The following is a 13,736-nucleotide window of genomic DNA, read 5'->3' as shown; positions in this document are numbered from 1 at the left end:
TCAGCTGCTGCAGTCAGCATAATTACACCCATGATTTCTGTTTGGTAGATAACCAGCAATTCCTCATTAACCTAGTTTGATCTTCGACCATGTTTCTGTGCCTTGCTTTGCCTTTGTCTGATTTCTACTAACACCTGGGGTCTCATTTATGAAATATTGGTTCTATTCTAATATATGGATGCACAAAACTAAAAATGGCATACAAAAGAAAAAAAAGATATATAAAGCCATGTGCACGCACATTGAAAGCCCCTCTATGAATCACAGATGCACCTTAATATTTGTGTACTCAAATGGTCATGCATCAATCGTCAATGCATGACCATTGATGAATGCTACGGCTTATTGAAATGAGTCAGCAGATCAATGTCATGTCATAGTCAACAATGGCAGCCACAGAGAAAAGACTAAAGCATAAAGCATAAAACAATGTGCTGGGGGATGAGGTGAAGTATAAAAAACAATATAATTTTTGGTAGTAACAGTAGCAGCATGACAAATAAAAGGAACAAACCGCCACCACCATTTTAGAAGCATAAGTCAAGTTTTGGGTTTTTAATAGATCATAACTTTTGGGTGGAAACTGAAATGTGCCATGTTCATAAAAGAGACCTCTGCTCTGTGGACCCTGGTTCTGTCATTGCCACTGAGCGTCACAAAGCTCTAGGATTAGTTATCTCTCCATGGATGACTCTTTGTTGTTTTTCTCTCTATGAATTTCCATTTAGTTTCCAAATAGTTTGTGTTGGATCTACTGACTTCTGTGTCCTGAATTGGGCCTGTCCTAGACTCTCTTTCACCGTTACCTGTTGTTACATCTTTCCCCTCACCTGGCGCTTTCTGGTTCCTCTCAGGAGAAGGATGAGGAACAGAAGCCTGGTTACCCAAGTGGACAATGTGCTAACAGCAAGGCTGCTAACAGAAGAGGTGTACCTCACTTAAAAGCGCCAAAGGAGGGAGGTGAGCTAGACCCAGGGAGGTCAAGAGGAAGAGATTCTCACCAGAGTCCCAGTCTCTGAGTTTTATTTAACAAATAAACTGCATTAAGTTGTTCAAGAATGTTATTCTCCTGACAAAAAATAGCTTATCTGTTGAAACGCAGAGGGTTCAGGGTTTAAAGTGAATAGATCTTTATGAGATTCAGACACTTTCCGGATGTACTACTGTTATTTACTCATACTTGGTATGAGCTGATTTAAATCTGCAGTGGTGTGACTGCTGAGTGTCCTCGTCTTTGGTCTGATGATTGCTCCATTTCATCCTCCTCTCCTCTGCGCACCGAGCCCAAATGCTTCTGGGAAAACTTTGGCAGGATAAGTGAAATAAGCTCTGACACAGAGCATATTTCCAGAGCCCAAACTAACTGGTGTGCATCTTGACATTATTGAGCTCAAATTATACCCTGCCTGCCTCCCACACTTTGCAACACTTCCACTTCAAAGTGTGTGTGTGAGAGAGCTAAATTGGAGGATTTAAAGGCACACTGTGTAAAACACAATCCATCTGCATGTTTATTTGATTTTGTTTGATTCGTCCAGAATTTGCACAATTACTGATGTTTGCTTATGCATAGGCAATATTCCTCCACCAGTGTAGCCCACACTCATGCACATATTAAACAGAGCATTTAATGAGCTCAGACAAAACCACTGCAAATCATGCTACTTGTGGTTGTTCTATCATTCAGAAAAGAACTAAAGCTGGTTTTGAAAAACAAAAACTGGATGATGAAAACAGATGGATGGATAGTTTAGCAGCAACAGCTTGATGTAAATGTTTCCTGTAGCTTCCCTTTCCTTATAGCTGAACTGAGTTAAATAGTTGATAACGAAGAAGAGAGGAACATTATCCCTTCATGACTACAGTTTATGCTTTTCTGGGCATGAAAACTCTAGTTTACAAAAAACCCACCTGCAGAAACATAAATCAGTACAATGAAATTAAACACTCCTTTAATCACAAACGAAAATGTTTTTGTGACTCATGCTAGTTCCTTCGGTAAGCCTCATAATAAAAGGAAAAAGAGGCATAATAAAACAGATTAATGGGATTTCTTCAGTTTTTCCTTTTTTGTTACGCTTAATGTTTAAAATCATCAAACTTAGAAAAGTTGTGTGTTGATGTTTTGGTTTTCTCTTTTAAACTAAAAAGCCTCCAGAAATACCATGTACTGTGTTGCCGTGGTAATAATCTTTAAGGCTATTATACCTTGAGATCCTCATGTCTCCAGATGTCTACTTCTTATAATTTCTTCACATGACCTCTCTGTGAAAAACTCAGTAGGTCCTCATGCAGCTTTCAGTCTTTAAAAGGAAATATGCAGCTCTTATACTTGATCAACTGTATTTTTACATTTGTATATTTCTGCATAGTCTTCAGGTTGTGGTCTACCTTGTATCCCCAGAACTAGAACCAGCATTCAGTTTTTATGCTCCACAAATCTGGAACAAACTTCCAGAAAACTGCAAAACAGCCAAAATACTGAGTTCTTTTTTTTTTTTTTTTTTTGTAACCCCTCCAGGGGGTCTTTTTGTGGGCTCTAGTGTCCCTTTTTATGAAGTAGGCTGACAGGAAACAGGGAAGGAGAGGGGGGAAGACATGCGGTAAATGTCGCCGGGTCCGGGAGTCGAACCCACGACCGCCGCGTCGAGGACTTGAGGCCTCCAAATGTGGGTCGCGCTAACCCCTACGCCACCACGGCACGCCCTAAAATACTGAGTTCTTTTAAATCAAGGCTAAAATCCAGATGATCAGAGTTACCTTTGGTCATTAATAGCTGGAACATTGATCAATATATTTGATGCATATCTGGTTGACAATGGCGGTTGACAAAATATAATATTTATTGCTTGGTTACTGTTTCATGTTTTTATAGTTTAAGGTACTTTGAACTACCTTGTTGCTGAAATGTGCTATGCAAATAAACCTGACATGACATGATTGTTTTTACATCTGTGGTTTTGGGGATTTTATATGTGAAGAGGTGTTAATGTATCCTGGGAGTCTGATGACTCCCAGGAAGGGTAGCAAGGCCAGAAAGTTACTTGAGCAAATAAATGTTGGAGCACAGATTGGGGTTATGGTTTCCCTTAGAGTGAGCGCACTTCCGATTTTTATGCCATCTCACATGAAATATTTTGGAAAATAACCAACATCTGAGTGAATGGAAACATTATAGTAATGTTTCCCCGCATTGCGCTCTCTTATGATGGTTCACTGAGATGGAGGTAAATGAGGCATTGTGTCTTTGGAGGCAGTACTGTACTTTACTGTTACAGTAACAAGAAAACAATTTTGTTTGACAGCTCTCTTCTCGGGAAAACAATTAGGTCCAAACACACACACACACATACACACGCCTGCGCGCACCCATTTGTTGTTTCACAGGTGGCTTGTTGTTCTAATGATAAGCCATCACCCCCATTAGCTTCGTCCCCTTGGAGCTCATATAGTGTGGTCTAGACGCTTGCTGTTGTGCAGCCTGCTGTACGTCTGACAGCATCTGCAAGCAGTTTGTGTTTGTGCTTCGTGGCAGGCTTGCAATTTTCATTCGGGCAAATTGATGTTTACTTTGGCCTGGTTAAGCCAAGGACTGTTTGTAAGAGTAGCCAGCGTGGAGCATGCATCACTGGCATCTGATTGTAAACGGTGGCCAGATTTTGATATGGGTGCCATGACCTGGGGCTGTGCAGCAACTGTTATTACAATATTGACCAATAACCTAATTTAAGACTAGTAACAGCAAAAACATGATACGTTATAAGATTTCCTAAGGTAAAAACAAATTTTGCCAGTCATTTGTATACCAGATTTTGCATGGGTTGCCTCTGTCAGAAATGAAGGGATTGTAGATGATAATGTTTTCATGTTCAATTATTCAGAGATTTTCACTATGTAGCATTCTCTTTAATTTTGGTTGCAAATCCCAATTTGAGAACTAGTTGTACTAATTAACCCATATTTATTCCACTCACTTGAATATTTAAATCCATAATTTCACCCATTCATTCATCTAGAATGCAACACAAGACAGATAACCATGTACACACTCATATCTGAGGGCAAATAACCTAACAGTTCTGCTTTGGGACTGTGAGAGGAAGCCAGAGTACCTGTAGAGAACCCAACCATGCACAGGGAGAACATGCAAACTCCATCCTGAAATGTCAGAGATCCAAACACAGACATTCTTGCTTTATAATTTTATGTATAAATAAATATTATTTTCAGTATTTTCAAGTAACCACCACAATGTCCATTTGGTTGCTAAATCCCTTTGTGGAATGTGAAAAAATTCAGGAAAAGAACAGAGACTGGATGTGTAACTCAGTTATCAGCAAAATAATGTAATTTTGGGGTTTTTATTCATTTTATTATACCTAGAAGTGACAGGATTACTATGTTGTTGGCTGTGTTTTTTTCCCCAGAGTATTTTAAAAAATATTAGTAATTTGTCAGTCAGATGCTTATCTGCATCTCAGTAAATGGGATCTGGCGCCCCCCTCTGGCGTGGACAGCATATGCAGTGTATGAAAGTGAACCAGTCCTGAGGCGTTCCTAAAGCTATACACACCCATGAAAAGTTAATTCATTTTAGTAACTAATTTCACTAAATGAGACACATTAAATACATTAATTACAAACTGGCTGATATTTCAAGCCTTTATTTTTGTTAATTACATATGATGAGTTTTTTTGCCCACAGCTAATGAAAACAATTTAAAGCTTACGACTACAGACCAATAATAATATTTAAAAAATCATCACAGAACTGAGGGCTTAATAAAATGTATTTTTGGTACCTGCTTAAAGGTTATTTAAAAAAGGTACTTTTAATCTCACAAGCAAGCCTCATCCGATCTAATATTCTACTTTATTGAATATTCAATACACTGGAATATATAGGTGAAAGAAAAAAAATCTTTTATTGATCTGATGTAAGATGCTAATCTTAAGCAGTATTGTTTCCATTGACTGTCAACGGAAAATCGTCATAATTAACATAAATAAAGTCTAAAAAACATCAATTTGTGTGTAAATAATCTGTGTAATGTGTTTCACTGAAATAAATTAACTTTTCAATAGTAATAACATTTTTAGACTATGACTGTGAACTTCGCGGTCTTGAGAGTTTGTATGATGACACGAACTTTAAGGTGACTCCAGGGTTGATGTGTAACCGGGAAGCACGTGCTTTAGTGCGTGCGCTAATTAGCGCGTGCCAGTCCCAGACCAGGAGGGTCCATCAGGGAAGAAGAGCTATGGTCCAGATCGCATCCGTAGCAAAGTAGGGTGCTGCAAGTAATAAGACGGAGGATCTAAACCTGCGATGAAACAAGAAGATTCCCAATAACCTTGTAATATTTCTCTGCTTTCTGGCTCCATCGAGATTTTCCCCCTCTCCCCGGCGCGCATTTTTCCTGAAAGGCTGCTGCGTAAAAATAGAAGTACAGTTGTCCATAACTGGCCCCCATTGACACAATAGCTCCCATTCCTCAGACGTGGCTCCTCCCTGTATGTGTGAGAGCCTGTGGGCGTGTGTGTATGTGTGTGTGTGCGTGTGCAGCGGGTGGGTGACAGCTGGGCTCGCTGCGCTCCGCTCCAGTCTAAGCTTCTCCAAATAGGATGACCGTCGGCTTTTGTGGAAGAGGACTGCGTACGTCTCCGTAGCTCGTTCTGGGACACCCTGTCGGTTCGGTCCGTCCGGTCTCACCTGAGGAGAACCTAAGAACTAGAACATCGCTTATCTGTTTAGTGTGGATTTCTGATGGATATTCCGATTTGAAGAGGTGCGATTTGAGCGCGGCATGTAACAAAAAGAAGCGCAAGAGAAAAGTAACGCTCGTATTGTTATTCTGAAGCGAGCTCCCCCATCTGAACTGCTTGAAAGGACAGATCTAATGGATTATTAAAATAAAAACCAGAGCTGGCATACCCATTCATGAGCTGAAGGTAAGATTTTCCTTTATTTATGTCAAACTTTATGCGCTAAAAGCTGCCTCCTCCTGTCTGTTTCCACCAGTCTGTACAGCCGGGAGACAAGTGCACAAGCTCCACTGGACTTACTCTATTAACCCGATGTGTAAAAAAAAAAACTTTTTTCAAAACAGCGCGAGCACAAATCTGTATTGTTTTTGAATTTATATAAGGATTATTACAGTTTTTACAAGATAAAATAAAAGAGGAGACTTTCGTGCGTAACCCCTTACTGTGGTGTTTATTCATATGAAATAAAGGAGGTCTGTAGTCTCTAAGGTTCTGTTGAGGAAACAGAAAAAAAGCGATGTGTGAAGCATCAGCAGGTACATGAAGGGAGAACTTTTATGACCTCACAGACAGTTTTCCTATTTGTAAGAAATTAGTTTTAAATTTTAATTTAAATCAACTTTTTTTTTCTGGAACTTACAGCTAAAATTTTGTAAGTTTAATTGGCTATGTGCTCAGTTTAAAAGATGGTTAAATGCACATTTATTTTCACATGACTGAAATTAGATTGAGTTAAAATTGTTATCAGTGGGAATTCTAATGATGCAACTAATGTTGACAGTTTTTTTCAATCAAAGTGATGTCAATAATGATTGATTTTCCATTCAGATCAGGATGTTGGCTTACAGTTTCACATGCACACACACAGTGTCCAACACACACACACACATGCACCCCCCCCCCCACACCCACACTGGTTTGGGTGTGTTCAAGGATTTCTAGCTACCAGGCGGTGGAGTGGTCACAATTACCCTTGTCCAAAAGGATCAATCATATGTTTGCAATTCTAACCCGGAGCCAAATGTGTTTGCCATTAAACGAAGTGCTTCAGTAGCACATTAGAATAAAAACAGGACCAAAACAGTATTATAGCATCAAACTGATTTTTATTTTAACAAGCATGACTGCCAACACCCTGTTACTCCATTGTTGCCCCTTCTCTTCTCTTCTTCTCTCCTCTCCCGTCCTCCGCTCTCCTTGTCCAGTGTTAAAGATTCCCCCCTGAGACACTGGGAAGAGCTGGGAGACCAGAGGGGGAAGGCTTGAAAACTCCAAATGTAGGTTACAGATTATGAAGTTTGCAAAAGATGGGGGGAGGGTGTGGGGTGGGGGGGAGCTGGAGAATGAAACGAACACAGCCGAAAATGCCTCCCGTCAGCTGATTTTCAGCAGCAGCACATGGTGTTTTGGAAATGTAATTCTGGTATCAGCTCAGAAAAAAATGATTTTCTTCCCAGAGAAACTGAAAGAAAAACATTTTACTCATTTCAGTTTTTTCTCTCCGAACAGAAGAAGTATTTGGCTTATTTTCTTGTAAAATGAGAGATAATGTGCATTTGCAGCCTGTGGGCCAACTCTGCGCTTATAAACTGGATTTCAGTCACACTGCTGGATTGAATTGAACTCAATCTGGCTATATTGATTGGTTTGGATATATTTTTTTCCCGTATAACTGAATTATATTGGTTTGACTTGTAAAGTGCCATAAGAAGACTCTGGATTGAACTGACTCTGACCTGGCAATACGTATGTCTGCCTTAGCGAGGAAAAGTGCAAGTAGGTCAGATTATCTCATTTGTCCCTAGGAGTCTTGCTTCAAAGTACATTTTTTTAACATGTTCAAAAATCTGAGCCAAGGTAAAAGAAATTCTAACAAAATCAAATAAAACAGCCATATATCAACTCGTCTGATGTTTGAATTCTCGAAATAGAAAAATTATTAGTTGCATTGAGAGATTATGGCACCTGGAAATGTCTTATTTTCTACTTGATCGGTCCTGAATGGTGGCAGCCGGGTTGGAAAGTCCAAAATCTGATACTTACAAGTTATGTAGACAAAGCAATCATCAGTGCTGAAATTGTTATAGAGTGAAGATGTGTTTTCAGTATCAGTATTCAGAGGAAGCAGAAAAGCTGTAAGAAGGCATTTAAAAGGAAATTGCGTTTGTTATGGGGACGTCTACAAAGAAGGGCTAGACGTCAACTTGTCTTGGTTCAGTTTTTCTCTACTTTTGTATCTTGGACATTTTCTCTAATTGGAAAAAAAAAAAAAACATTGTGCAAACCGTGCAAGGGACAGACTCGAAAATGCTCAATATCTGCCCACAGCCTGCACTGCTCCTCCTACAACATCCGCCTGAAGGCAGTCAGATGCTCTGGATCCAGTTTTTCTTATGATCTTCCACAGTCTGGAAATCCCAAACAGTTCCTTTCATTATGGCTGCTCACCACCACAAACCCAGAAGGCTAATCCCGCCTTTAACACTTTTTATATAAACACTCTGTCATGCAGAGGTGCTGATACATGAATTACAGCATGATTACCTTTTGTGACAATGGGCCGCCTGTTGTCCTCGTGGAGAAGCAGAACACAGCAGAGCGACCCGGGCTGATGCTTGTGTTTGGAGCAATGCTCCGTGGAGCGTTTGATCCGCCGATCCCCTAACAATAGCAGTGGGGATGGCTTTGTGTGTGACTGATGTGAATTTGTCACAGTGTTTGTGTGAGTGTTAGAGAGAGAGAGAGAGGCAGAGGGAGTTCGTCTCTACCTTTGCCAGTTAAGGACACATGCGGATACTGAATACGGAGGTTCTGAATAATTGATAAATGGCTTTGCTCCTGTTCAAATGAATTGGCCGTCTATTATAAATACGAAGAGCAGCCAACTGCTGTTAACTACTGCTCCTTGTTCAGCCAGTGTCAATACCCAGCATTCAGCAGAGTGTGTATTTATGCATATTTTATAAAAGCCATGTTTTATTGATGCGCATCCTTGGTGTGTGGGCTCCTTTTTTTTTATAACAATTAGAGTACAAGGAAACATCGGACCCATTTTCCTCCACTGGTTGTGATTTATTGATGCTTAACCTATTTTCCAGCTTCCACATTTCTCTAAATTGCTGCCACTTAAATTACCTGCTTTAATGGCGAGTGACAAGCCCCCTCTACAGCTGGGGAAATTTGGCACACTTTGATTTCAGAAATACAGGTAGGAGTAATAAAAACATGTTGATGGACTGGTCTTTTACATGCGTGACATGGCTCATTTGCTAACTTTAGCTGTGTCCAAATTGACTTTATCCTGCTGTAATTCATAAGGCTAAAAGAGGATGATTTCCTAACCTGCATTACACTAGTCCCCTTCCAGATAAACGTTTTTCTACTTAACCTCCTCTGCTCCATCTCTTTCATTTAGGTTTGCTATGATTTTCCCCAACCCTCTGAAGTCAAACTCATTATTTGATAAATGGCTTTCATTTTTGCTAAGGAAAACATGCTGAGGATATTAGCAGAATGAAAAGAGGTAGTCTGGTGTGTATTTGGGTTTTCTTCAGAACTAGAGGTTTATTTACTCACATCCTCATGCTTTCAAGTTGAGCCAGAACATTTTTGCTTTGCTTGTTTGTAGCTATTTGTGACTATAGATCAGCCATAAAATTTTAATTTTTACTACTGTAAATGAACAACAGAGAACATCTGGGGGACGCCCTTAGGTCTTTGCTGCAGGAACCTTGACAATTTCACCATACTTTGTGTACAAAGACCTGCTGATGCAGAATGTTTTTAGGGTCAGCTGCACCATATGGTTCAATGGATCTACACTCAAGGCAAATAGATGAGCTCAGCGTGTTGGTGTGATTGATTTTTCACTAAGAAATGATGTAATTTTTGCCTCTGTGTGGTGATAATTTGGCACCCGAGTGGACCTAAAATATATACAAAAAAATGCAGTTTAGTGACTAAGACACTATAAACTTTAAATGATTAAACACTGTTTGTATGAATTGGACTTGAATCAGAGTGACAAAGTTGTGAGAAAACCTTATAGATATAGTTAATGATTTTTGAACAGAGGTTCTTCTAAGACTTTATAAACAGCTAACATTTTACTTGACAAAAGACCAAAATGGATTTCATTCAGTCTTAAACAGCTCTAATTAAAACAAATTTCCCATCTATAATTTATTTATTTATGAACTATTAAATGGTCATTAGGTTTCTATTATGTGTGTATTTCCAAAGAAATTGATGATTATTTACACAGGAAATGAGGGTAAAAGGTGCTGTGCTGCCTCAAATGACCTTAAAGTGTGGATTGAGAACACTGAACATGTTTCCAGGCAGAGTAGATATTTAATCCACAATAATACTAATAAAAAAATCTATAAAATAGTGCTTTCTTTTACATGCATTATGTACTTTTTTTATAAACCAGTCACTCTGACTGGAAACAGTGGATGCAGGTCAGAAATTGCCTCTGACCTCAATTTCCTGTATAAATAATATTCAGTCTGAAAATAACCAGCAAATTCAAATGTGAAGACAGCTTAAGGGTTCACAAAACAGCATCATCCTAAACTTCTATGATATTTTGTAGATTGGAAATATTTTAAGTCTGGTTCGGTTCTGGCTCCTCCCAGATTAGCTGCATGCCAACCCATCTGAATTTACACAAAATGAAGATCCTATGAGAATTATCCACTCAATTCAACATATTAACTGGTTCTAATATTTTCACAGAAACTCACTTAAAAATAATCTTGAATTATCCTTAGTTTATCCTGTTAATGTGCACAGTGAGGATCTGTTGTGGTAGGAAGGACAGAAGGTGTGCTAAGTGCAACTGGAAAGTGTCAGATTACCATCTTTGGTGAACAGTAGTGGTCTTATGAGGGATATGGCACCCTGCTCAGGGCGCCATGGCATGGGGGTTAGGAGTGGGGTTACATTGAGCACTTAAAACTATATACTTTATTTCTTATTCGGATGACTAGTTGATTGCAATAATTGGTGGCTTATTGCAATGAAGTTTGCATCTGATTTTGGAGTCAAATTAAAGGGCTATTTTACTGTTTCTATTGGGAATCTGGCCTGTTCTCACGTGCCTGAACCACATGAGTTTCTAATTGTTGCTGTAGAGCTCATAATGTAACAACAGACTGGTGTGCCTTCTGTAAGTTACAGTCCAGTATGTTCTCTATCCACTCTATGGCTCATTGAGAATGTAATCACTGTCGTATCTCGGGCTTTGGCGTCTGGCTCCAGTTCGTTCTGCCCTTCACTCATAAACACAAACACAACCACCCGCATGGATGCCATGGTTTCCAAGTTTTATCATGTTGTTCTAACTGACTACTTTCTCACCACTTAGCCTTAGCCCTTCTGAGTCCATGAGTGACTGTTGAATTAACCATTCATGTGTTCAATGGCCTTCATATTCTCCACATTTGCATAATTGATTGAGCGTGTTTTTTTACTCTGCCAAAGAAAAAAAAAAAACAGGCAACTGGGTGTCTGCTGTTGGCTGTGGGTCCTTGGCAGGGCTTTGTTGTTGGAAATTAAGTGAATTAGAAAGCGATCACCAGCCCACCACCTCTTCTGATGTTGGGAAAGACAGCTGAGAAGCCTGCATGTTGGATAGGACAACACAGCAAAATCAGATTATACCTCATGGATTTTTCCTATTTCAAACACTTAAGCATATCCAACAATAACATGCTGTAATACCTTTGTCACAGATGATGGGTTTTTTTCGTTTGTCATTACCCAAATGGAAATGAAAGCAAATGCATTTGCTGGGATAATCCGAAAGCAGCAGGCTTTTTTTTTTTAAATGGGAACGCCTGAAAGTCTAGCCTTAAAAAGAGGCTAGCTATGTACCGCACAGACCAGATAATGTAAAACATGGTATGCAGTGTTAAAATATGATGTCCTATTTCCTGTCCTTTAAACACGCTTGCTTTGCCTTTAAACACGAGGTGTGTGAGTCACAAGGACAACCAAGCTGTGCACGGACTCATTAGGCCACATCCGCCGCCGCGGCTGCGGTCATGACTGTGGTTAGTTTGTTTATCCGGAGCCAATAAGGAAAATTATGTCATGCAGATCGGTCTCCTGATTTGGTTCTCCACCCCTAACACTACTGATAGCTTGTGTCCATGTTTAAGTCAGGCATCTGTGACAAACAGACGAAAGGTGGCTAATGATGGAGGCGGTGGAGGTGTGGATTTGGGTGTGCATGCTTGCTGCGAATGTTTGTGTGGCGTTGTTTGAGTGCATCTGTCCCTCCTCCCCAGGCCCAAGCGATTGGCACTGCATCTCTCATTTATTAATCATAGAGAGCGCTTGCTCTCTCACTCGGTTGCCATAGTTTCAGGACCTGAGACAGTGTTGGGGTGCCTATAGAGAGGAAAGGTGAGGGAAAGAGAAGGAAAGGAAAGGAACAGAGAGGAAAGGAAATGAAGTGGAGAGACGTAAGTTTAGAGAAGAGCTAAATCGTGCAAAAAGTGTCGGAAAAGGGAGAAGAGTCTAAAGCACAGCTGAGGAGGCAAAAAAGGGGGGGATGTGACTGACAGAGCAATGGCAGGCTAACACACCGAGCAGGTCTTCACACTGTGGACGTGAGTGCTTCAAGAACCAAAATGGATTCCATTTTTATCTCGGCAGTAAATCCTCTATCTCCCCCTGCGAGTGCATCTCTTCAATTTCACTCACTCTCTCCCCCCTCTTACACACACAGGCATACACAAACTATTTCCATCTCTGTGCTCTCTGCCTCCTAAAGACACCAGAAGAATATTTTCACAGTAGGCATCATCTTGTGAACAGCACGCTCGTGGGGCTGGTGCATCTTGGTTTGTCACAGTACATTGAACTGCTGTTATTTTATCTTACTTTACAATGGAAATTCTTTCCACTGAGCTGAGATGGAAGACGGGCCTGGGTCTCCACTTTTATGCTCGGTTGGATGCTTTGATGTTAAATCATGCTGAAGTGTGTTTATTATTGTGTTATTTGGTTGTGGATTATATGAATCAACCACTATAAAAATTTCCAAGGCAGAGATTACCTCTTGCTATCAAGTTTTCACCACTATCGTAATATTTTTTCTTCTTCTTTTTATCAAGATGTGTTCTTCTTTCTCTACATTCAGATTTTATCTGTAAAGATGAGATTAGGGTGAGAACCAGACATCCAGCTCATGAGATGGGATGATATGATATGTGGTACTGGATTCACGGGAAAAAAAAACAAGATCTGAGCGATACTTTGCTTAAATAAAGATGTTTTATCTTTATGGAACAAGGTAGCTTCATCTCTTGTTGTTAAGTCGTTCTTAAAAACAGTGCATTTTTGTCACGTTTTGATTTGTTGTTTTATTGTTTTTTGTTTGTTTGTTACTACTTATGTATTGATTGGGTCTATTTTAAAGTGTGATGGTCTGGTTAAACAAATGTTCAAATCTATTTGTTGTTTGTTTGTTTATACCCTTTTTTACAAACAGAGTAGGGTTGGAATTGGATTCTTTATTGTTTCCGAAATGGGAAACAATAAAGCAGATGTTGACTTTAAAATGGTTAGTGGCTAACAGTTAACCAGTAGCACTATTCTCACGTTGCTTGCATCTGGTTTGTCACTGTGTAGCTTTCTGTTTTCTATTGAATTTTCAAGATCATGCAACAAAAACAGATAAAAAGTGATGCTTTCAGTAGAAAACTGTTGAGAAAGACAAAACCTCCATTTCCTGTTTTCACAAATAGAGTAAAGATTTCAAGAAAATGTATTTAAAAATGTTCAGGTTTAAGCATTTCAAGTATGTTGGATTTTGAACAAGCGATAATCAAAAGCAATCTCAGTTCAGCAAAAAACTGTGAAATATCGGTGATATTTAGCACCGGCTGGATGCTACACAACAGATGCTAATTTTAGTGGCTAACGATTAGCCGGTCTAAGTATCCTTAGAGTGCATG

General features: G+C 39.6%; 1 protein-coding gene across 2 annotated transcripts in view; it reads left to right on the top strand.

The window, feature by feature from the left end:
• The first annotated feature begins 5,321 nt into the window (after positions 1–5,321).
• sema6a (sema domain, transmembrane domain (TM), and cytoplasmic domain, (semaphorin) 6A) overlaps positions 5,322–13,736 on the top strand; it is a 146,879-nt gene continuing 138,464 nt past the window's right edge. For both annotated transcript variants that reach the window (XM_032579603.1, XM_032579602.1), the window contains exon 1: positions 5,322–5,952. The gene's annotated coding sequence lies outside the window, so the exon portion shown is untranslated. The remainder of the gene's footprint in view (positions 5,953–13,736) is intronic.

This window comes from Xiphophorus hellerii, chromosome 12, assembly GCF_003331165.1.
Source record: "Xiphophorus hellerii strain 12219 chromosome 12, Xiphophorus_hellerii-4.1, whole genome shotgun sequence".
NCBI classification, from domain to species: Eukaryota; Metazoa; Chordata; class Actinopteri; order Cyprinodontiformes; family Poeciliidae; genus Xiphophorus; species Xiphophorus hellerii.
The sequence above is the reverse complement of the archived record's forward strand: the minus strand, read 5'-3'. Positions and strand labels throughout refer to the sequence as shown.